A 24,796-nucleotide genomic window follows, 5' to 3' on the forward strand; every position below is an offset into this window, starting at 1 on the left:
CCCCTCGTGTGCCGTGGCGGCCTTCATAGGTGCTCGCGGACAGCACTTGCCCCAACAGTCTGTTAAGGCTATACGGGGGATCTTTGTCTTTGTTCGTGGTGTTAATTGTGGTGTTAGTAGTGGTGTTCGTAGTAGTGGTGTTCGTAGTGGTGGTGTTCGTAGTGGTGGTGTTCGTAGTGGTGGTGTTGGTGGTGTTAGGAGTAGTGTTAGTAGTGGTGTCCGAACAGAGGAGCAACGCTCACGACAACAACCTTTGAGCCGGGCATCTAAAATGCAGCCCCTTCAACTCTGCGTGTCCCTTGCCTCTGTCTGCCGCTCTCCACACAGAGACCCGGACCGCGCGAGAGACACCGTGAGCTCTGAGCACCCTCGTCTGCAAGTTGCTACCATGGAGGTACATGTGGCTCCTCGACTCGTGTGGTGAAGTATGGGTGGACGTGTGTTCTCCCCTCTGCGTGTGCCTACCTGTCACCTGTATACCTGGGTGTGCTTCTCCTTGCCCGCCTAAGTGTGTGCGGGTCTATCAGAGTGTCTCTCCGAGATTCTGTTGGTGTACGTGCCCGTCTACGCGTGAGCATCTACAGCGCTGTTATCTATCCACTGATGGATGAACGCCTCCCTCCCTGAGACCCTACTACCCCTCACATCCTGTGATGGAATAATCCGCCAAGCGCCGATTTCGTCGCACCATCTCTCTGGCGGCTCTCCTCTCTGATGTGTTCTGTTCCTTGGTTGTCGCTCCGTTATTATTCTTGACCGTGAGCCATTGTTGTCCCTCCTAGCCATGGCTCGTCCGGCCCGAGTCCCACTCACTCCTCTTAACAGTTTGAACGATCCCATTGACCTGCGTGTGACCTCGAAATCCACACGTCTTTCATTGTAAATCCAAGCATGGCAACTGATATTGGCCAAATATCCCAACGCTGAGAACTGGCAACATCTCGGCAGGACCCTCCTGAATGTGGAGCCCAGGATGTCAGAGATGCTGGCTCAGTGCTCGCCCACTGCACTTGCTCCAACATCTTAATCAAGCCCATGTGGTGGACCTTTGTCTTTGTGTGTGTAGATCAGCCGAGCTGGAGAGGCTCGGAGTAACGGCGAGTCTTGCACCACGTGGAGTGCGCTGTCCTCAGCGCGCACCGGCTCCATCCGCAGCAAATCGCCACAAGGTAAGAATAGAAATGAGTGACGTCAAGATGGCCACGCTGAATGGTGGGACATCACGACGGTCATGTTTCAAGGGGGACGTCACAGTGACCATGATGCATGGGGGACTTCATGGTGGCCATGTTGCATGGGTGATGTACCGTTCGAATTTTGCCGTTCTCTGGTCTAACACCGACGAGACAAGGTCATAAAGAAGGCTGTCTCTGGTGCGGGCCAGTCAGTTTCAAAGACAATGCCCATATATTATCGGAGCATGTTTGTTTGCATATTTTTCAACAAGTACGTGTGGTAAATGCAGACTTGATGCCTTGCAAAAGGTATCTATTTGGTGTTTGAACATATTAACACCTGTTTTTGTGCCAGAAAGGGTAAAAGCTATTCTTATTTCATAAAATCCTTCTTGGCATACCTGTGTTATATTTATCTAATTCGTTAACCCCGTTTTCAAACCCAAGCAACCTAAGATGTCCTCAGAGCTGCATATAGCTGGACATCGAACAAAGATGATCACTGCATGGCACGCTTTCAGATGTGCTTCTGCAGTCATCTGGAATGCTCTTCCGACATTAGGCAGCCACTGGAGCGATGCACTTTTAAATCAATAATTTTTGCGAACTTGTTAGTTTGTTGCCTTTCCCCCTCACTTCTGATTAGCAGGGCTGCCGAAGCACGGTTTAACATACGGACATAACTGGTATTGGCCAAAACATCCAAATCCCCTGCAAATTCCTCAAATTGGGATCACACAGCAGATGTAATGACAGCAGCGTCGCCCCCATTCTCTGTAAAGCATCTGCAGGAACCTCCTGAAAAGGAATCTTGAGACTTTTTGAGGCTGTGCTGCTTAAATGAAAGATCACCGACAGCTGTTGTTATTCTCTTGCCTGCAGCAATCCTGGCTCTCTTTGGCCCACAAATGACCCACCGGGAGAAGCTGGAGCTTGTCGCCATACAGGAAGTATGGTACTTTGCGCTCCGTAACAGATCCCGGGGACACAACAACGATGGATACGACGACCACGAACATCATTACATTCCGGTGAGACTCGCCACAAAGCCCGCGCCGTGGGGGCGGTCACAGGGCGCAGCGGTCGCGGGGTTCGTGGCTTCTTGTCATTGCAATTTAAGCAGCAACCAACCAGAGAAAGCACACGTGCACTCTCCCACACACTTCACAATCAGAAGTTTATTTCCCAAGTTAAGCCCATTGAGCTAAAGAGCTTTTTTTAGGGTGACTCGGCCAGCAGACATCAGAGCATTCCACAATTACAGATTTAAGAAAACCAAATACTTAATAAAAGCAATTATTCCGTAAAATAATGCTCACATGTTGTGATTTTCAAAATATAGTCAGTCTAAATTTGTGTAATTTTGTGCAGGTCCACCATGAGCACCTTCACTACCGCTATGAGGTGCTGAAGAAGATTGGGGATGGAGCTCAAGGCCAGGTGATCCGGTGCCTTGACCACAAGATGAACACCCTGGTGGCAGTGAAGATCTTGAGATCACCATTGAGGTAAGAATTCAGAGTGGTGTCGTCACAAGGACGACGTTGTTGTTACGTCAAGTGCTGTGGGCGGTCGTGTGATGAGGTGGTGACAAGTCGTGCCTCACGTAGAGGGTCCCCGGTTCGACTCCTGACTCGGGTGTCCTCCTGTGTGGAGTTTGTATGTTCTCCCCCTGTTCTGGATCAGTTCACTCTTACATTACATTAAGTCTTCATTTAACCCGGTAGATGCATTCCTGAAAAGTGCCGCATTAAGGGAAAGCACATTAAGCAAACATAATATCCCCATATATAATGTAACGATAAAGTTTTGCAAGATAAAATACACGCACACAGTGATGTAAAGAGATCAATAACGGAGGGCATGCTGTCACGTCACGTGATCATTCCGCATTCCGCCTACTGTGTCATACCGCTCAGCCTTGCAATTTTATAGCGGGCACATTCCACGTTATAATGGGCGCTTTCCTGCATTAGAACAGAAGCATTCCGGATTATAATGGGTGCGGTCCGTGTTATAACAGGAGCCTTCCATGTTATCATGGGCACGTTCCACGCTATAAAAGTCGTGTTCCACGCTGTAATGGGGTTGTCCCATGTCATAACGGGCGTGTTCCGTGTTATAACGTGTGCGTTCTGCGTTATAGCAGCTACATCATGGGACCTCCTTTGCCAATACCAAAATATACTCCCAAAGAAGGTCCATGATGTAGCCGTTCACCCTGAGCTCTCATTACTCTGATAACGCTTGTCTTTGTGCTGTACGCCTTTTGGCGTCCTCTGGTCTAACATCGTTTTTGAGACGAGGCTCAAAAGAAAGCTGTCTCTGGTGTGGACCAATCAGTTTCAAAGACAATGCATATATTATCAGAGTATGTTTTTTGTTTGCATTCTGACCACAAGTATTATGGTTAATGCAGACATGATTCCTTGTAAAAGGTTTCAGTTTGGTGTTTTAACATCTTAACACCTGTTTTGTTGCCAGAAAAAAATGGAAAATCTATTCTGATATTTTGGTACTGGCAAAGGAGGTCCCATGATATTCCACGTTATAATGCCTTGCTCTGTGAGAGCCACATTCAGTCACGACTCAGCTGTGGCTCAGTCTCTAAAACTCAGGCTCAGCTCTCGCTCAGCCGTGGTTTGGCTCAGGCTTGAGCCGCTCAGCTGCTGTTAAAGATACATGAGTGGCTCAGCCGTGGCTTGGCTCAGCTTCTGGGAATCCTGAGTGTGGCTGGGGCCATGCTCGGAGTCGGCTCAATTCACACATTAGGGAATCACTACGTTCAGGCAACACCCCAAACCCCCTTCTATCCCTTGCTTATTTGATCCTCTTCCCGATCCTTTCTGGAACCTTCCATGAGCGCGCTATCGGAACTCACAATGCCATTACACTTGGGGAACGCATATTTATTTATTTAATTCGGAATAGAATTTGTTTCTGGTCATTCCTTTAGCAAGTCTAAGTCATGATTCATTTGTGGATTTTCTCTGCACAGCTCCAAGGATGATAAATTTCAGAGAAAGGAGCTCCAGATGGCTCTGGAACTTCAGGGCGAGGGCAGTGATGAGGAGTACAACGTCATCAAAGTCCTGAACCATTTTGACTTCAGAGGACACCACTGCATTGTCCTGGAGCTGTTGAAGTACGTACCACGTGTTCCCACCGCCCCCCCACCCCCCATAGCGTGGTTAACTACATTAGCTAAACTAAAACTTTTATTTAACAGGTAAAGCCCACTGCCCTATCAGTTATTTTTCACAAGCGGCCTGGTTACAAATTATAGCTAAAAAAAGTGGCTTATGTGGAAATGTATAGCAGCCAAATACTCTAAACACAAGTTTCTAAATGTGGAGGGACAAACCAGAGAACCCGGAGAAAAATCCACGTGACCAGGGGTAGAACATGCAAACTCAAAATATACATGCGTCACGGTCGGGATCAAAGCCCCGATCTCTTCCACACCAGGGGAGGGTGGTAACGTCACACCACCGGGGCTAGATGTTACTTTTGGGATTCCTGTGCCACCCACGCATTGCGGTACTGTGGAGCTGTCATGTGTCCCGGGTGCACGAGGCCACTCCTCTTTTCTCAATCAGCCCTGCCCACTTTTATATAGCCACGCCTCCACTCGATCAGCAGGTTGGCTGCAGCGCAGTGGTGACGCTTGTGCCCCTCGGTGAAAATCCCTGAGTTCGATTCTCAACTCGGACGCCTTTCTGCGTGGAGTTTGTATCTCCTAATGGATAATTCCACCACCTGGAAACAGAGCCAATGAAAGCAAGTGGACAGATGTGCTAACTGATTTGGTTCATCAGCAAACCGATGACCTAAACCCACACTGAGCTATGAATCATATTAGTCGTGAATGTGCAAATATAATATTAATATTGTCGTTATCAGAATCCACGCAGTATTGCAGGGTATGACACTGACGCTGCTTCGTTGTTGTCATTGTTGTTGCTGCTGCTGCCTCTTTCACAGGGAGAGCCTCTATGATGTGATTACGGAAGCGGGGTTCCGGAAATTGCACATGGGGATGGTGAAAACTTACACCAGGGGCATCCTCAAGTTCCTTTGCCACACCAAGGCCAGGAGCATCATCCATGCGGACATCAAGCCAGTGAGTGGACACAGCATTCAGCGTGACTTTGTTCCGGAGTTGTGTCATTATTGGGGACTCGGTCCATAGAGAAAACTAACCACGTTGGTCACAGGGTCGATGTGTTAGCTCTGTCCGTCTATCTGGAAGGAAGCAGGGTCACGTTACCTCTGGTGATGATCTGGTATGAATTAAACTGTCGTGTAGAGTCGTGTCACTATTGGGGGACTCACCACAGATAAAACTAGCAATGTAGATCACAGCGTTGCCCCAAACTTTGGGAAACACAAACCGGAGCTGAAAAGAATGATTTTCAAAACGTGCCAAACACGCGTTTGAACTGACAGCTGCCCGTTGTCAGCTTCCATGCTGTGAATGGAAAACTTCCCAAGACAAACGCGCGGTGGAAGGCGTCACGAAATCCATGCGCCCTCGAGCGTGGTTTTTGGTCCGTAACTCGTTATCGGGCAGCTGAGCAACTAGGATAAGTTGTCTATAGAGCCTCGACTAACATCGCTCATCTTGACGCATTTGAAAGGGGCACCCCCAGTGGCAGCTGTCAGAAAACAGCGAATGTTGCACTGGACTCAAGGTTGATGACGGTGCTACGCCTCACCTAGTTCCCCTGTTTAGCTTGTACCGTGGTGCGTGATTGATCCACTGCTGGCTGAATGCTATCGGCGTAACCTCCGAGTGTGAATTCCTTCTGCCTTTCTTCCTTTAGGAAAATGTTCTACTCAAGGATCCTGTAACCGGCACCGTCAGGGTCACGGACTTTGGCACCAGCTTTTTTGTGAAAAGGCAACGTGAGTAACCTCACCTGGGTGTGAGTTTCTGCCTGTGGGTGTGTCTGTGTTCCAGTGTGTGTGTGTGTGCAAGTCTCTTAGTGTCTGTACATGTGACAGTGTGTGATAACGATGCTGTTCATGACACAGTGAGTATACACACACACCTACATATATATTTGTTGTTGTTGTGCAGCTCTGCATGTGGGTGGGACCCTGCAATACCTCTCTCCGGAGGTATTGCTGGGCTACAGATTAACGTGTGCAGTGGACATGTGGGCACTGGGCTGCACAGTGGCGAAGTTGGCGACCGGCAGGAATTTATTCCAGTCGGACAGCTGCGACGACCACCTCCCGTGCTGCATGGAGGTATTTCCAACTGGGCGTTCACCCGCTCGTGATTCCCCCCTCCTTTCTTGAAGTTGTAGGCTATGGGGGGGAGCCAGGAGAGGGGGGGCGATTGGCTACTTGGTGATCTGGCGAATGGCAGCCATCGTATGTTTTATGTGTGTACACGTGTGTGTCTTGTACGTGTGGGGGGAGCAGTGGTGTAGCGGTTAGCGTGCTCAGCTACAAACCTGCTAATGCGAGTTTGATTCCAATTCACGGCCAACATCAGTGAGGATTATCTGAACCGGTACTGGGCATCCCCTAGTACAAATCAGCCTCAAATGAGTACCTGGTGCCGTGTGTACCTGCTTCAATATGGCCAACCATCCCCTCTCTGTGTGTGCCACAGTCCTAGCCCTCAACAGGTGCCGCTACTGTTGCTGCTGCTGTTTCTACTCACTACTAAAAACACTTGCCCCTACAGTCTGCTGCGGCTACATGGGTGACTTTTGCCTTTATCTCAACCATGTGCAGATCCTCGGGTTGCCTCCAAAATGCATGATGGATGCAGCTCCTGACGGAATGCACTACTTTGGTGAGTTGAAGGGTGGGGCGAGCATCCGACCGGATTCAGTGTTAGGGTGTGGCCTGGAGCTGTTGTAGTTTTTTTGGGGGGGTGGCCATGGGGGGGGGGGGTCTCTTTGTATTTTCAATTCCTTGGGTGAGTGGGTGGGTAAATAGGGGCGTGGGCGAGTGGGTAGGTGGGCAAAGTGGTGGTTGGTGACTGTGTGTTTCTCCTGCTGTGCATGTCTCCTGCAGATCGTTTGGGCATGATGTTCTGCCCAGTCAAGAGAAGGGTGCCAGGGAGCTTGTCACTTCAGAGGGCACTCAGAAGCCACGACCCGGAGTTTGTTGACTTTGTCAGCTCCTGCCTGCGGTAAGAATCATCCCCCACTCCCTCCCCCCTCCCCATGAGGATTTCCCCCACCAAGGTGATCAACGATCGCTCTCCACCGATAACCAGGAAGATGTGGAGCTGAGTTAACCTGCCGATGACCAGTACCACCGGTGTTAAGATCGCCCTCTTTGGAGGTCCGTTAAAGATGCTCCTCGGCAGTGCGAGGCTCAGGGCATTTTTAGAGTACTGCGTATTGAAGGATTGACGCTGCTACCAAGACTACCGCTGCTGCCGTGCATTCCTGGACCTCGTGGGAGAAGGGAAGGAACGTCAATCCTCTCACCACGCCTCTCTCACCATGTGCGCTGCGTGTGACCCCCGTGCGTCTCTCAACAGATGGGATCCGGATTGTCGTATGACGCCAGCGCAGGCGCTGGGTCACAGCTGGCTCCGGACCGTGGCCACCAGCACCACCAGCAACGCCACCGCCACCACCATTGCTGCTCCTGGCAGGGTACAGTGTTTTGGAGCTGCTGAGCGACGGTAAGCCACGAGCTGCTTGTCCAATGTTCAAGGCAGTCCATAGGGAGGTGTGGGGCCCGGGGCAAGTCACAATTAAATCGGAAGTATTAGCAACAATACAGGGGTTTTTTCGGTTAGATCGCATAGATATACATGTGTTGTTAAACTCACCACCACCCAACACAGCCAATTAGTAAGGTGTATCATGTAAACAAAATGTGCCAATTAGTTACTAGATCAGCACACCAGTGTTGGAAAGTAAACCCACCACATTTACTATTCGATTTCGACATTTTGCCGGGGATTGCAACCAGCCTCATAAGGTGACGGCCAGAATTGTGGAGAAATACTCCTGTTTCGGTCGTAAATAGTGATAAATGTGAATGTGATGTCATCATTTGTGAGCCAATCTGGTGCGAAAGCCTACGTGTTAAAAAGACATTTGACGTCTGACACCGTGACATCGAAGCACAGGGCCGCCAAAAGCACGGTGCCTGGGGCAGTTTCCCCAGTACACCGTACCCGGGGGACGGCTCTGCTCCTGTTAATGTATTTATATTTATTACTACTACCCTTATTTAGCCAGCATGAGCCTCACTCAGTCTCAAGACTCTTTTTCAGTAGAGTCCTGCCAAGTTGTTTGCAGTACAGAACAAATTTGCTTTTGCTACTGCTGCTATGCGATCCCGATTGAATGATTTGGAGGTTCAATTTCTAACACTGGCGAGGATGTCCATCCAACACTGGTTGCGTGGCGTGTGTCAGGGTTCAGTTACGTGGAGGAAAATGCCAAACCCAAAGGAATGAAAGTTACATTTTAATGTACAATTTTATTGAGGGACTGTGTGTTGTCTTGGAGGGGTCTGGGGCTGTTTTTGTTGATGTTTTGCTGCCTTGCCCAAGTTTACATTTAGTGTTGAAAATCTGGCAGAATTTTATGTACTTTGTGCTTATGTGCTCAATTTTTTGTGACTTGCTTACATTTTTACACGTTGCACTCCTTTTGTTTGTTGTTGTAACTTGCTGAGCGTGTGCCTCGACTGCATATCTGTGAAAGAAGAGCTTCATAGCTTATCGGATTCCTCTTCATCCAGTCTAAATAATGTATTCTGATTTTGGAAACCAATGCAGGACAAAACGGGGGGGGGGGGAGGGGGTAGAACACACTCCACATTCCACACGGAGAAAGTGGCCCAAGTATGGGAATCAAACCCAGGTCCCTCTTTGAATGAGTTCCAGCCCTGCCGCCTGCAAACGAACACATGTACAGTTCAAACCCCACGTATACATTCGGTTATATACGGATGTATTTTTATAATTGGTTCCTGGGTGAGGACAAATAATGAGACAGCCATATCTTTGCCATGTAGCCCTTCATCCTTTGTGATATCGTAAGACTAATGCCCATTCTGTAACCAGACCCACGATGGGCAAAGGTATGCTGCATTATTGCAGCATCGTTATTAGCCTGGTTAATCTATCTCTGCACACATGGTGGGGGGGCTGTGATCTCTGCTGTAGCAGGAAGTTGGAACGGTGTCGTGCGCATCTCTTTACAGAGCGGAGCCGGCGCTGCCCCCATCCTCCGCGCTTGCCCTGGCCTCTAAATGGATGCTGACGTTTGTGGTGGAAGAGGAGACCCTGGTGGAGGAGCTGGTGGTGCAGGAGGAGGAGGAGACCCTAGTGGAGGAGCTGGTGGTGCAGGAGGAGGAGACCCTTGTGGAGGAGCTGGTGGTGCAGGAGGAGGAGACCCTTGTGGAGGAGCTGGTGGTGCAGGAGGAGGAGGACACCCTGGTGGAGGAGCTGGTGGTGCAGGAGGAGACACTGGTGGAGGAGCTGGTGGTGCAGGAGGGGGAGGAGACCCTGGTGGAGGAGCTGGTGGTGCAGGAGGAGAGTCTGGTGGAGGAGCTGGTGGTGCAGGAGGAGGAGACCTTGATGGAGGAGCTGGTGGTGCAGGACGAAGAGGAGATGGAGGGGGAGACAGAGGAGGTGGAGATGAAGAAGGAGCAGGAGGAGGAGATGATGGTGCAGGAGATATTGGTGGAGGAGAAGGAGATGACAAGGAAAGAGGATCAGGCGATGGTGATGCAGGAGGAGAAGAGGAAGCGAGGGGGCCTGGCCCGCATAGGGAGAACCATCCGTTCACTCCTCCGACGCGCGCTGCTGTGTGGTGGCCGGTCCACCACACAGTAGAGGTGGTGGTCATGGATCGTTGTGAACCACGACCACTATCACCACACCCACCACATGCACACTCCACACATACACCGCCCTGTGATACCCACCACCCACCACACACACCCTGCACCCACCAACCCCGTGACACCCACCACACACTACACAAAGGGCTAGGGGTTTAGAGGGTTAGGGGTTTATAAAGTTATGGGTTTAGAGGTTTTGGGGTATTTTGGGGATAAGGGGTTTATATGTTTAGGTATTTCGAGGGTTATAGGGTTTAGGGGTTGAGAGTGTTAGGGGTTTAGGGGATTCTAGAGTTAGGGGTTTAGAGGGTTAGGGTTTTAAGGGTAAAGGGGTTTAAAGGGTTAGGTGTTTAGAGGATTAGGCTATTAGGGGTATAGGGGTTTAAAGAGTTAGGGGTTTAGGGGTTCAGAGGGTTATGGTTTTAAGGGTAGAGGGGTTAAGAGGGTTAGGATTTAGAGGGTTTTGGGTTTAAAGATTTTGTGTTTAAGGGTTTAGGTTAGGGGTTCAGTAGGTTAGAGGTTTGGGGGTTTATGGGTTAGGATTTTAGAGCGTGATGGGTTTAGACCGTTATGGTTTTAAGGGTAAAGAGGTTTTGAGGGTTGAGTTTTAGAGGGTTACAGTTTAGAAGGTTATGGTTTTAAAGGGTTCTCGGTTTAGAGAATTAGGTGTTTAGAGGGTTTATGGGGTTTGATTGTTAAAGGGTTAGTGGTTTAGAGGGTTAGGAGTTTATAAGGTTATGGGCTTAGGGGTTTAGAGGTTTTGGGGTTGTTAGGGGGTAAGCAGTTTAGAGGTTTGGGGGGTTTTAAGGGTTATGATGTTTAGGGTTTGAGCGTATTAGGGGTTTTGAGGGTTAGGGTTTTAGTGGGTTAAGGGTGTAGAGGGTTAGGGGATTAGAGGGTGAGGGGTTTAGAGGGTTGGGGTTTTCGGGGTATTTGGGTTAGGATTTCAAAGGGTGAGGAGTTTAGACAGATAGGGTTTTAATGGTGAAGGGGTTGAGGTCTTTATTTGGTAGAGTTTAGAAGGTTATGGGTTTAGAGGGTTAAGGGTTTAGAGTTACTGTCGGTGTTTAGAGGTTTAGGGGGTGTATGGGTTTTGATTGCTCGGTGTTTTGGTTTACAAGGTTACGAGTTTGAGAAGGTTATGGGTTTAGAGGTTTCGGGGATTAGAGGCTTATAAGGTGAGGGGTTTAAAGGGTTATGGTTTTACAGGTTTATGGGTTTAGACAATTTGGGGTTTAAGGGTTTTAGAACAGGGGTGGGCAAATTTTTTGACTCGCGGGCCACAATGGGTTCTAAAATTTGACAGAGGGGCCGGGCCAGGAACAGATGGATGGAGTGTTTGTGTGAACTAATATAAATGTCATGTAAAAATAATAACATGAAAGGATTTGGCCTTTAACAGGTAGCAAAGCATTTATTTGCAAGGCAATTTAACAAATTGCACCAACATGAAAAATACAAAAACATGTCGTAACTCCCGGTCAAAGTGCACCATCTAATGGGGAAATGGGGGCATTACAGGAGAAAGGTAAAATTTAATTTAATAATAATATTTGTACACGTTCGGCGGGCCGGATTAAAAAGCCCAATGGGCCGTACTTTGCCCATGTCTGGTTTAGAAGGTTAAGGGTTTAGACAGTTAAGAGTTTTTGGGGTTTATGGGTTAGGGTTCTAAAGGGTGAGGTGTTTAGACGGTTGGAGTCTTCAGGGTAAAGTCCTTTAGAGAATTTGGTGTTTAGAGGGTTAGAGTTTAGAACGTTTTGAGTTTAGAGGGTTTAGAGAGTTATGTGTTTAGAGGTTTATGGGTTTCGATTGTTAGAGGTTGAATGGTTTAGATGGTTAGGAGTTGAGGAGGTTATAAGGGTATGTGTTTAGGGATTTAGAGGTATAGGGGTTTCAAGGGTTAGGGATTTAGAGTGTTAGGGGTTTAGGGGTTTGAGAGTTGAGGGTTTAACACCTAGACTTTCACAACTAATATTGGGTTAGTCTCCAACACTAAATGGCACTTTTTGTTGATGTGACAAATTTTCCTAATTGGCTGTGTCGGGTGGTGGCTGGTTTAACGACACATTTATAGTTACACAAGCTAACCCCCAAAAAACATTTATGGGTTTAGAGGGTTAGGGGTTTAGTGGGTTATGTGTTTAGAGGGTTAGCATTTTAGGGGTATAGGTGTTTTAAGGGTTAGGCATCTAGAGGGTTAGTTCTTTAGAGGGTTGGGGTTTAAATGTGTTGGGATTAGATTAGGGATTTAGGGTTTTAGAACGTTAGGGTTTTGAGGGTTAGGGTTTTAGAAGTTGAGGATTTAGAAGGTTGTGAGTTCAGAGGGTTAGGGGTCTAGAGGGTTAGTTCATTAGAGGGTTGTGGTTTAGATTGGTTGGTATTTTGAATATTAGGGATTTAGGGTTTTAGAAGGATAGAGTTTCAAGGTTTAGAGGGTTAGGGATTCAGAGGGTTGAGGGTTTGGTTTTTAATGGCTTTGAAGGTTAGGGTTAAAAGACTAAGGGGTTTGGAGAGTGAGGGGTTTTTGGAGGGTTAGGGTTAAGGGTAAAGGGTTTGAGAGGATTAGCGGTTTAGATGGTTATGGGTTTAAATGGTTAGGGATTTAGATAGTTACGGGGTTTAGAGGTTTAGAGGGTTTTATTTGTTCGAGGTTTAGTGGTTAAGGTCTCTGTGCGAGTCCAACAGGTTTATTTTAGTCTATGGTAAGATAAAAACAGTTCAGTTTAATTTGTATATATTTAAACAATTTGTTTACCTTTCCTGTCGTGTTTTTGTATTGTATTTTTGTTATGTTCTGACCCGCCCGATTGGACGTCTGTGAAAACAGATCGTTATAGCTCATCAGATTCATCCAGTATAAATAAATATTCAGATTAAAATTCTATTGACCTCTGTGCGAATCTATGGATTTCTGTGTGAGTTTTTGGGTCTCTTGAGTGTATGGATCTCTGTGTGAGGCTATTGGTCTCTGTGCATGTCAAAATGACTCTGTGTGAGTCTATGGGGTTGCCGTGTGAGTCTGAGTGTCTGTAGGAATGTGTGGGTCTCTGTTGGAGTCTATGGGTTTCTGGGTATGGTTGTTTGTGCGAGTTTTACATGCACAAATGGAACTTAAAAGGCCATTGAGGGTTGCAGAATCCAAGTTGAATATTAAGTTCCCCGCAGTGCAAGCCAGCTCCCTAGTCGTGTCATCAAACAGCCCCTGTAATTCTTTATAATAATAAAACACTTACTCCAAGAAATCCACACTGAGTCACAGTAGGGTCCTGAATTGGGGTTTTATTTTATAATCTTTGGTTTTATTCTGTTAAGACACGTAGGTAAAAAATAAATTAAAATTAAATAAAAAAAATTAAACACGACGTTTCGAAGGCAACACAAGCTTCCGTCTTCAGGTGGAAACAGTCACAGCAAAAAATCGCTGCACCAAGTGGCGAGGCTCTGGAAACCTCTGGCTTAAATAAAGGTTAAGTGAGGGGGGGGGGGAGGAGCCATGTAGGGGGACCTTGGTGGGGTGAGGGGCTGAGTTAATCCGTATTTTGTTGTGTAGAGGGTGTGGGTGGTGGGTCACTGTGTGTGTGCAATAGAAACGGAAAAATTAAAGATCGGCAAGAATGTGCTGTAAGATGCGGAGTAGAAAACCGTGGAAATAGAAAAGCTTAAATGCAGGTTAAGGGGGGGGGGGCGGGTGGGAGGAGCCATGTAGGGGGACCTTGGTGGGGTGCGGGGCTGAGTTAATCCGTCTTTTGTTGTGTAGAGGGTGCGGGGGATGGGTCACTGTGTGTGTGCAATAGAAACGGAAAAAAATTGAAAAATTTAAGATCGGCAAGAATGTGCTGTCAGGGGGAAGTAGAAAAAAGGGAAATTGAAAGTTCAGAAGGAATATGCTTGGTACACCACTACTTGAAATTGCTGTTAGAAATTAGTTGACGTTTGGTATGATTTTAAACGTCCTTCCAGTGGTTGCTTAATTTGAAACTATCCTCTCGGTTGAAGGTATGCCTGTATTTGTATATCTGAATGGCTTGGTGAACACATCTCTGGTGATAACCTAGAGGTTTACAGAGAACCTTGGTATCGGAGAAGACAATCTCATGATCACCCATAGCGTTGTAACAATGATCTGCCACAGCAGATGAATTCGTTCTGCCGTGTTTCAGATCCGATTTGTGCTCGCGAATTCGGTCAGAGATATGTCGTTTCGCCTCCCCGATATAGCAATCACCGCAGGTACAACTCGATTAGTAAACTCCGGGGTACTGTAAGTCAGGGATGACATCCTTTACAGATGGGATCAGATCACGAATTTTGTGTACTGTATTGAACCCGACTTGGATCTTGTGTTTGTTTAGAATTTTGGAAATCTTTTTGTAACGCCTGCTATGTATGGTAGTGTGATGGTTTTGATCAGAGTATCAAGTGGTTGTTTCTGTGTGGTAGGAGAAACAGCTTGGCGGATGGTACGGTCAGAGTATCCGTTCCTCTTGAGGGCCAGCCGTACCAATTTTAATTCACTGGTCAAGTGGTGTTCGTCCGAGATGCAATGAGCCCTATGGTGTAACGTTTTGATGAGAGCATTCTTTTGAGCCGGGTGGTGGTGGTGGGAATCCGGTTTCAAGTAGGAATCTGTGTGGGTGGGCTTTCTGTAAACAGAATGTCCCAACGAGCCATCAAACCTCCTCTCAAACAGAACATCCAAGAATGGCAGTTTGCCATTTTTCTCTACTTCCATGGTGAATTTGATGGAAGGGTGTCTGGAATTGATGTGGTCCAGGAAAAGGTTCAAAGCTGGGAGGCCATGTTGCCAAATGACGAAAGTGTCATCCACATATCTCTTCCACAGGGAAGGACTGAGGGTGGATGTCTGGATGGCGTCCGATTCAAATTTCTCCATGAAAACATTGGCTATCACTTGTGACAAGGGGGAACCCATGGGAGTACCCTCATTTTGCTTGTATAAGGTACCATTCCAAGTAAAGTAGGTGTTGGTGAGGCAGTGCCTAACCAAGGTGGGTACCTCGGGGTTTACTCCGTGTTGGACCAGATCCACAATTATTTTAATGGTGTCAGGTATTGGGACCTTGATGAACAGAGAAACCACATCAAAGCTGACGAGGATATCGTCAGGGGCCAGTGCAATGTCTTTGACCATAGAGACCAATTGGGATGAGTTAAGTACTGCTGAGGAGGTCTTGCCAGTAAAAGGAAGCAGAGTATCTGACAGAAAACGGGCCAGTTTGTGGGTAGGGGAGTTGATCGTGGACACGATGGGTCGTAGTGGGGTACCTTCTTTATGGATCTTGGGAAGACCATAGAATCTAGGAGGTCTCGCAGCGGAGGGTTTTAGGGAGGGAATTTTGGTTGATTCAATTAGGGAGGTCGAATTTGTGATGATCTTGTTGGTTTTAATCGTTAGGCTGTTAGTAGGGACATTTTTAATTTTTGAATAACTCCCATCATTGAGTAGGTCCTGAATTTTATTGTTGTATGAGTCTTCATCCATAATTACAGTGGCATTGCCCTTATCGGCTGAGAGGATGACTATATCATCTCTCTCTTTTAATTTAGCGAGTTCAGAGCGTTCATGGTTGCTGATGTTGCTAACGGGTTTCTTAGCACTCTTAAGAATAGTGGCTATTTCAGCTCTCGAGACGTCTGCTTGGATGTGTCCTATACCTTTGAGAGCTACATCGACCTGACAAATGATATCATCTATTGGTATATATTTTGGGGTGACAGCAAAATTTAGCCCTTTAGCCAATACAGTTTTCAGATTGTCCGAAATCGGGGTGCAACTCTAATTGATAACAATTTTGTTCACGTCTAGTTTTGTGATCTGTGGAACTGGGTTTTTCTTTGATAGGTGGTTGAATTTAGCAATTAGGTTAGCCTTGCATTTGACTGATAGTGAATCAGCAGAAGAAACAGTCATATTATCAAAGTGGTTCCAATCATAAAGTGTTATTTTTTGTGTTAGCATTAAATGAGATTGTAGGAAAGTCCTGTCTAAACTACCGAGTTCAAATCAGAGTAACCTAATCCATTGGTTCTATTCGGTAACATCACGTAGGTAAAAAATAAAACAACAAAAATCACGACGTTTCGGCCACAACACAAGCGGCCTTCATCAGGTGAAGGAACCAGGCTGTCTCGAGGACAGCGCTGGAGTGAAACACAGCCACGCTCAGACCCCGACCTTTAAGCTGTGTGCGAGGAAACAAGGTGCCTTGACAAAGGAAGTAGCATAAAAATTAGCATTTGATTGGCCGACTTAGCATGATGAACGGTGTAGAGGTGGTGTACATGCGGGTGCACATGCCGGTTGGTGCGGGGGGGGGGAGGGGGAGTTTACCTATTGATGGTGTGAAAAGGGAATTTTTAAGAGCTGCGAAAGTTGGGGTACCACTACTTAAAAAATATTCTATACCATTGAAAATTTGTTTAATGTTTGGTTCGATTTAGAACATCTTTCCAATGGTTGCTTAATTTGAAACCATCTTCTCGGTTGAAATTGTGTCTGTGTTTGTAGATCTGAATTGCCTCGTGAACAAATCTCTGATAAAAACCCGTGGGTTTGCAAATAACTTTGGTATCGGAGAAAATTATATCGTGATCACCCAGAGCGTTGTAACAGTGATCAGCTACGGCAGAATAATTCGTTCTGCCGTGTTTCAAATCTGATTTGTGCTCGCGAATTCGGCCAGAGACATGTCGCTTTGTCTCCCCGATATAGCAATCACCGCAGGTACAACTCAATTTGTAAACCCCGGGGTACTGTAAGTCAGGAATGACATCAGATCACGAATTTTGTGTACTGTATTGAACCGGACCTAGATCTTGTGTTTGTTTAGAATATTGGAAATCTTTTTAGTAACGCCTGCTATATATGGTAGTGTGATGGTTTTGACCGGAGTATCAAGTGGTTGTTTCTGTATGGAGGGAGAAACAGCTTGGCGGATGGTACGGTCAGAGAATCCATTCCTTTTGAGGGCCAGGTGTACATGTTTTAATTCACTGGTCAGGTGATGTTGGTCCGAAGTGCAATGAACCCTATGGTATAAAGTTATGATGAGATAATTATTTTGGGCTGGGTGGTGGTGGGAATCAGGTTTCAAGTAAGAATCTGTGTGGGTGCGTTTCCTGTAGACAGAATGCCCCAATGAGCCATCAGGTCTCCTCTCAAACAGAACATCTAAGAATGGTAGCTTGCCATCTTTCTCCACTTCCATGGTGAATTTGATGGCGGGATGTCTGGAATTTATGTGGTGTAGAAAAAGGTTCAGAGGTGGGAGGCCATGTGGCCAAATGACGAAAGTGTCATCCACATATCTCTTCCACAGGGAAGGTCTGAGGGTGGAAGTCTGGATGGCGTCTGATTCAAATTTCTCCATGAAAATATTGGCTATCACTGGTGACAAGGGGGATCGCATGGGGGTACCCTCATATCTTTTGTAGAAGGAGCCATTCCAAGTAAAGTAGGTATTGTTGAGGCAGTGCCTAACCGGTACAGGTGTATTGGCGTCTAGTCCATGTTGGACCAAATTTTCAATTGTTTCAATGGTATCAGGTACTGGGACCTTGGTGAACAAAGAGACCACATCGAAGCTGACAAGGATATCGTCAGGGGACAGTACAACGTCTTTGACCATAGAGACCAATTGGGCTGAGTTAAGTACTGCTGAGGCGGTCTTGCCAGTGAAAGGCAGCAAGGTATCTGACAGAAAACGGGCTAGTCTATAGGTAGGGGAGTTGATCGTGGATACGATGGGTCGTAGTGGGGTGCCTTCTTTATGAATCTTGGAAAGACCATAGAATCTAGGAGTTTTTGCAGCAGAAGGATTTAGGGAGGGACGTTTAGTTGGGTCGATTAGGGAGGTCGAACTTGTGATGATCTTGTTGGTTTTCATCGCTAGGCTATTGGTAGGGTCATTTTTAATTTTTGAGTAACTTCCATCGTTGAGCAGATTCTGGATGTTGTTGTTGTATGAATCTTTATCCATAATAACAGTAGCGTTGCCTTTATCGGCTGAGAGGATGACTATATCACTTCTGGTTTTTTTTAATTCGCGAGTTCAGAGCGTTCATTTTTGCTGATGTTACTAATGGGTTTTTTAGCATTCTTAAGAATAGTGGCTATTTCAGCTCTCGCAACGTCTGCTTGGATGTGTCCCACGCCTTTGAAGGCTACATCGACCTGAGAGATGATATCATCTACTGGTATGTTTTTTGGGGTGACAGCAAAATTCAGTCCCCTAGCCAGTACTTTTTCAGATTGTCCGAAATCGGGGTGCTACTCTGATTAATGACGATTTTGTTGATGTCGAGTTTTGTTATATGTGGAACTGGGTTCTTCTTTGATAGGTGGTTGAATTTGGAAATCAGGTTAGCTTTACATTTGACTGACAGTGAATCAGCAGAAGAAGCAGTCATGTTGTCTATGTGATTCCAATCAGAAGGTGACATTTTTTGTGTTAACATTAAATGAGCTTGTAGGAGAGTCCTGTCTAAAGTATCGAGTTCAAATCGGAGTAGCCTTATCCTCTCTGAGATTAAAGATAGGCTGGCCTTAAACAGAATCTGTTTAGAATTCGGAGAAGATACAGCAGAAGAAATGAGTGTGAAAGCGATAGGTATTACCTTGTGATTGCGGCATCTTTTGAGGAAGGTCAGCGTCTCGATGAGCTGTGACTTCTTGTCCCGTAGTCTGTTAAAAGCTCTAACAGATAGGTGAAAGCCCTCCCCGTAGAGGTTATCAATTCTAGATTTAAAGCTTTCGTGACTGCAAGGATCCATACTCTTTGGTTCTATTCGGTAAAGTCACGTAGGTAAATAATAAAACAACAAAAATCACGACGTTTCGGCCACAACACAAGCGGCCTTCATCAGGTGAAGGAACCAGGCTGTCTCGAAGACAGCGCTGGAGTGAAACACAGCCACGCTCAGACCGCGACCTTTAAGCTGTGTGCGAGGAAACAAGGTGCCTTGACAAAGGAATTAGCATAAAAAATAGCATTTGATTGGCCGACTTAGCATGATGAACGGTGTAGAGGTGGTGTACATGCCTGTGCACATGCCGGTTGGTGCGGATTGGAATCACGTAGACAACATGACTGCTTCTTCTGCTGATTCACTGTCAGTCAAATGTAAAGCTAACCTGATTTCTAAATTCAACCACCTATCAAAGAAGAACCCAGTTCCACATATAACAAAACTAGACGTCAACAAAATCGTCATTAATCAGAGTAGCACCCCAATTTCGGATAATCTGGAAACAGTACTGGCTAGAAGACTGAATTTTGCTGTCACCCTCAAAACACATACCAGTAGATGATATGATCTCTCAGGTCGATGTAGCCCTCAAAGGCGTAGGACACATCCAAGCAGACGTTGCGAGAGCTGAAATAGCCACTTTTCTTAAGAATGCTAAGAAACCCATTAGTAACATCAGCAAAACTGAATGTCATGAACTTGCGAATTTAAAAAAACAGAAGTGATATAGTCATCCTCTCAGCCTATAAAGGCAACACTACTGTAATTATGGATAAAGATTCATACAACAACAAAATTCAGAATCTGCTCAACGATGGAAGTTACTCAAAAATAAAAAAATGACCCTACCAATAGCCTAGCGATGAAAACCAACAAGATCATCACAAGTTCGACCTCCCTAATCGACCCAACTAAACGTCCCTCCCTAAAACCTTCTACTGCAAGAACTCCTAGATTATATGGTCTTCCCAAGATTCATAAAGAAGGCACCCCACTACGACCCATCGTATCCACGATCAACTGCCCTACCTATAGACTAGCCCATTTTCTGTCAGATACCTTGCTGCCTTTCACTGGCAAGACCGCCTCAGCAGTACTTAACTCAGCCCAATTGGTCTCTATGGTCAAAGACGTTGTACTGTCCCCTGATGATATTCTTGTCAGCTTCGATGTGGTCTCTTTGTTCACCAAGGTCCCAGTACCTGATACCATTGAAATAATTGAAAATTTGGTCCAACATGGACTAGACCCCGATACACCTGCACTGGTTAGGCACTGCCTCACCAATACCTACTTTACTTGGAATGGCTCCTTCTACAAACAAAATAAGGGTACCCCCATGGGATCCCCCTTGTCACCAGTGATAGCCAATATTTTCATGGAGAAATTTGAATCAGATGCCATCCAGACTTCCACCCTCAGACCTTCCCTTTGGAAGAGATATGTGGATGACACTTTCGTCATTTGGCCACATGGCCTCCCAGCTCTGAACCTTTTCCTACACCACATCAATTCCAGACATCCCGCCATCAAATTCACCATGGAAGTGGAGAAAGATGGCAAGCTACCATTCTTAGATGTTCTGTTTGAGAGGAGACCTGATGGCTCATTGGGGCATTTTGTCTACAGGAAACCCACCCACACAGATTCCTACTTGAAACCTGATTCCCACCACCACCCAGCCCAAAAGAATTATCTCAACAAAACTTTATACCATAGGGTTCATTGCATTTCGGACCAACACCACCTGACCAGTGAATGAAAAACATGTACAACTGGCCCTCAAAAGGAATGGATACCCTGACCGTACCATCCGCCAAGCTGTTTCTCCCTCCATACAGAAACAACCACTTGATACTCCGGTCAAAACCATCACATTACCATATATAGCAGGCGTTACAAAAAGATTTCCAAAATTCTAAACAAACACAAGATCCAGGTCCGGTTCAATGCAGTAGACAAAATTCGTGATCTGATCACATCCATGAAGGATGTCATTCCTGACTTACAGTACCCCGGGGTTTACAAATTGAGTTGTACCTGCGGTGATTGCTATATCGGGGAGACAAAGCGACATGTCTCTGGCCGAATTCGCGAGCACAAATCAGATTTGAAACACGGCAGAACGAATTCTTCTGCCGTAGCTGATCACTGTTACAACGCTGTGATTGATCATGATATAATTTTATCCGATACCAAGGTTCTTTGCAAACCCACGGGTTTTTATCAGAGATTTGTTCACGAGGCAATTCAGATCTACAAACACAGACACAATTTCAACCGAGAAGATGGTTTCAAATTAAGCAACCATTGGAAAGATGTTCTAAATCGAACCAAACATTAAACTAATTTTCAATGGTACAGTATATTTTTCAAGTAGTGGTACCCCAAACTTTCGCAGCTCTTAAAAATTCCCTTTTCACACCATCAATAGGTAAACTCCCCCTCCCCCCCCCGCGCCAACCGGCATGTGCACCCGCATGTACACCGTTCATCATGCTAAGTCGGCCAATCAAATGCTATTTTTATGCTAATTCCTTTGTCAAGGCATCTTGTTTCCTCGCACACAGCTTAAAGGTCGCGGTCTGAGCGTGGCTGTGTTTCACTCCAGCGCTGTCCTCGAGACAGCCTGGTTCCTTCACCTGATGAAGGCCGCTTGTGTTGTGGCCGAAACGTCGTGATTTTTGCTGTTTTATTTTTTACCTACGTGACTTTACCAAATAGAACCAAAGAGTATGGATCCTTGCAGTCACGAAAGCTTTAAATCTAGAATTAACCTAATCCTCTCTGAGATTAATGATAGACTTGCCTTAAATAGAATCTGTTTAGAGTTCGGTGAAGATACAGCTGCAGATGTGAGAGTGAAAGTGATGGGTATTACCTTCTGGTCGCGGCATTTTTTGAGGAAGGTCAGCGTCTCGATGAGCTGTGACTTCTTGTCTCGTTGTCTGTTAAAAGCTCTGACAGATAGGTGAAAATCTTCCCCGTAGAAGTTGTTAATTCTAGATTTGAAGCTTTCGTGACTGCAAGAATTCATACTCTTTGGTTTTATTCGGTTAAGTCACGTAGGTAAAAAACAAATTAAAATTAAATAAAAGAAAAAATTAAAACGACGTTTCGGAGGCAACACAAGCTTCCGTCTTCAGGTGGAAACAGTCACAGCAAAAAATTGCTGCACCAAGTGGCGAGGCTCTGGGAACCTTTGGCTTAAATACAGGTTAAGGGAGGGGGGGGGGAGCCATGTAGGGGGACCTTGGTGGGGTGAGGGGCTGAGTTAATCCGTCTTTTGCTGTGTAGAGGGTGAGGGGGTGGGTCACTGTGTGTGTGCAATAGAAAAGGAACAATAGAAAAAATTAAAGATCGGCAAGAATGTGCTGTAAGGTGCGGAGTAGAAAACCGTGGAAAAAGAACAGCTTAAATGCAGGTTAAGGGGGGGGGGGAGGAGCCATGTAGGGGGACCTTGGTGGGGTGCGGGGCTGAGTTAATCCGTCTTTTGTTGTGTAGAGGGTGCGTGGGATGGGTCACTGTGTGTGTGCAATAGAAACGGAAAAAATATATAAAAATTAAAGATCGGCAAGAAAGTGATGTAAGGGGGAAGTATAAAAAAGGGAAATAGAAAGTTCGGAAGGAATATGCTTGGTATACCACTACTTGAAATTGCTGTTAGAAATTAGTTGACTTTTGGTATGATTTAAAACGTCCTTCCAGTGGTTGCTTAATTTTAAACCATCCTCTCGGTTGAAGCTATAATGAATGATGAGTGCTTACACAAGTGGGTGAAACCAGAGCACCTGGAGAAAACCCACGCATACGAGGGGGCAGCACTTTAAACCGTACAGGCAAAGATGGCGATTATCCCAATTTCTGTACCGTCTTCTCCTGGCCAGCCAGCCAGGAGAAGGCACCTCGACGCCCACGGGAAGGGGGTTTCACAACATTCACTGTGTGGTCCACTAACCTTTGCTGCCTTCCACTGCTGGATTACAGGCTTGCAACACGACCGCCTGGTGAATAATAGTAATTATTTAAAGTTTATTAGCGCGCACAAGAACGACTCAGAGGCATGAGGAACCACACACGTGCAGGAAGGAAGCCACGTGGTGAGCCAGTACCAACGATTGTCCAAGCTCTGCAGTCCTCTATGGAGGCATTATGCGCCAATTAATTACGAGTGTTTATACACGTGGGGGAAACCGGAGTACCCATAGAAAACCCATGCGTGCGAGGGTGAAACACTCTATCCCTGTACAGATATACAACAAGGTGAAGATGGTGATTAGTCCACTTGCTCTACTGCGTTCTCCTGGCGAGTCAGGTTATAGCACCTTGACGCCCACGGGAAGGGGATTTGACAACATCATTGTGCGGTGATTCGCCAACCCTCGCTACCTTCCACAGTGCTGGATTAGAGACGTGCGCTACCAACACCAGGCGAATGATAACAATAATAACTTTCTACTTATGACTTGATAACAACAGGCGAATGAGAACAACAGGCGAATGAGAACAGACGAATGGTAAGAACACGCGAATGATACCAATAATATTATTTCCACTTACAACTTGATAACAATATTTATTTCTTCTTTTAACGAAATAATCACAATTTTTTCTCCTTATAACGTGATTACAACAATAATAACAACTATTTCTACTTTTAAATTGATAACAGGCAAATGATAAAGACGGGCACGACATCTACGTCTCTATATAAGGAACAAAACAGGGTGAACGCCTCCACAAATCTGGCAGTCGCCTGCTGAAGCTAGTTGTAATTACTGGCGAAACGTCGTACTCAGATTGTAAATGTTGTGGCTTGACTCTCCAACACACCGGTGTGCTGTACTAGTTACAAATTGGAATGTTCTGTTTACGTGACAACCCTTACTAGTTGGCTGTGTCGGGTGGTGGTGGGTTTTAACGACACATTTATAGATTTACGCGATCTAACCCCCAAAGAAACCTCTTATGGATGATATTGGTCATGAAAGTCTACGTGTTAAACAAACCCGAAGGAATCAGAGAAAAATCGACGCAACCACGGGAGAAGATGCAAACTCCAAATATACAGGCTCAGGGTTGGGATTGATGACTTCCTGTATACTGGGCGAGGTAGTTAACATCTCAACACCGTAGTGACCCATTTTCTGACTCAACCACCCACTCACACACTAACTCACCCACTCAACCTCCCACACTAAATTACCCACCCACCAGTCACCCAACCATTTATCCAAACACCCACTCACTCAACCACCCACACATTCACCTACTCACCACTCACATATTAACCTATCCACTCATACAATGACTCACTCACTCAAACACCCACAAACCCACCCACCCAACCACCCAGGAACCCACTCACTCACTCAATAAACAAAAACTACAAGTTAGTTATATAGATCTTTTTCAGCAGCGACGTGGCCACAAATGATGGCTCAACCAAGTGGGTTAGCACATATAAATGTATAGCAGCTAATTTCCTATAAAGGCATGTTTGTAAATGTGGAGGGAAAACCCAGAGAACCCAGAGAAAAATGCCCACGACCACAGGGAGAACATGCAAACTCCAAATATACAGCCATCAGTGTTGGGGTCAAACCTATGAATTCCAATATACCAGTTTAACACGTCAGCTTTCGCGACCAATATCATCCATAAGAGGGGTTTTATTTTATTTCTTACAATGTCCAATATACCAAGCGAGGGAGTTAACATCTCGCCACTGTGGCGCCTCATTATCTAACTCACCACCCAGTCAACTACTAAAGCCACCCACACACTTACTCACAAACTCACTCACAAATCCAGTCACCCTGCCACCCACTCAGCCGCCAACCCACTCGCTCATGGACACAGCCAGCCACTCAAAAACTTACCTGTGCACCCACCTACACACCCACTCATTAACTCTACGACCCACCCACCAACCGACTCACTCAATCACTGACCCACTCACTCAAGACTCCACTCACCCACCCACTCACCTATTCACTCCCCCACTCACA

The sequence above is a fragment of the Petromyzon marinus genome, unplaced genomic scaffold (assembly GCF_048934315.1).
Source record: "Petromyzon marinus isolate PM22_M1 ecotype Great Lakes invasive population unplaced genomic scaffold, UKy_Petmar_22M1.pri1.0 PM_Scaffold_18, whole genome shotgun sequence".
Classification (NCBI taxonomy): Eukaryota; Metazoa; Chordata; class Hyperoartia; order Petromyzontiformes; family Petromyzontidae; genus Petromyzon; species Petromyzon marinus.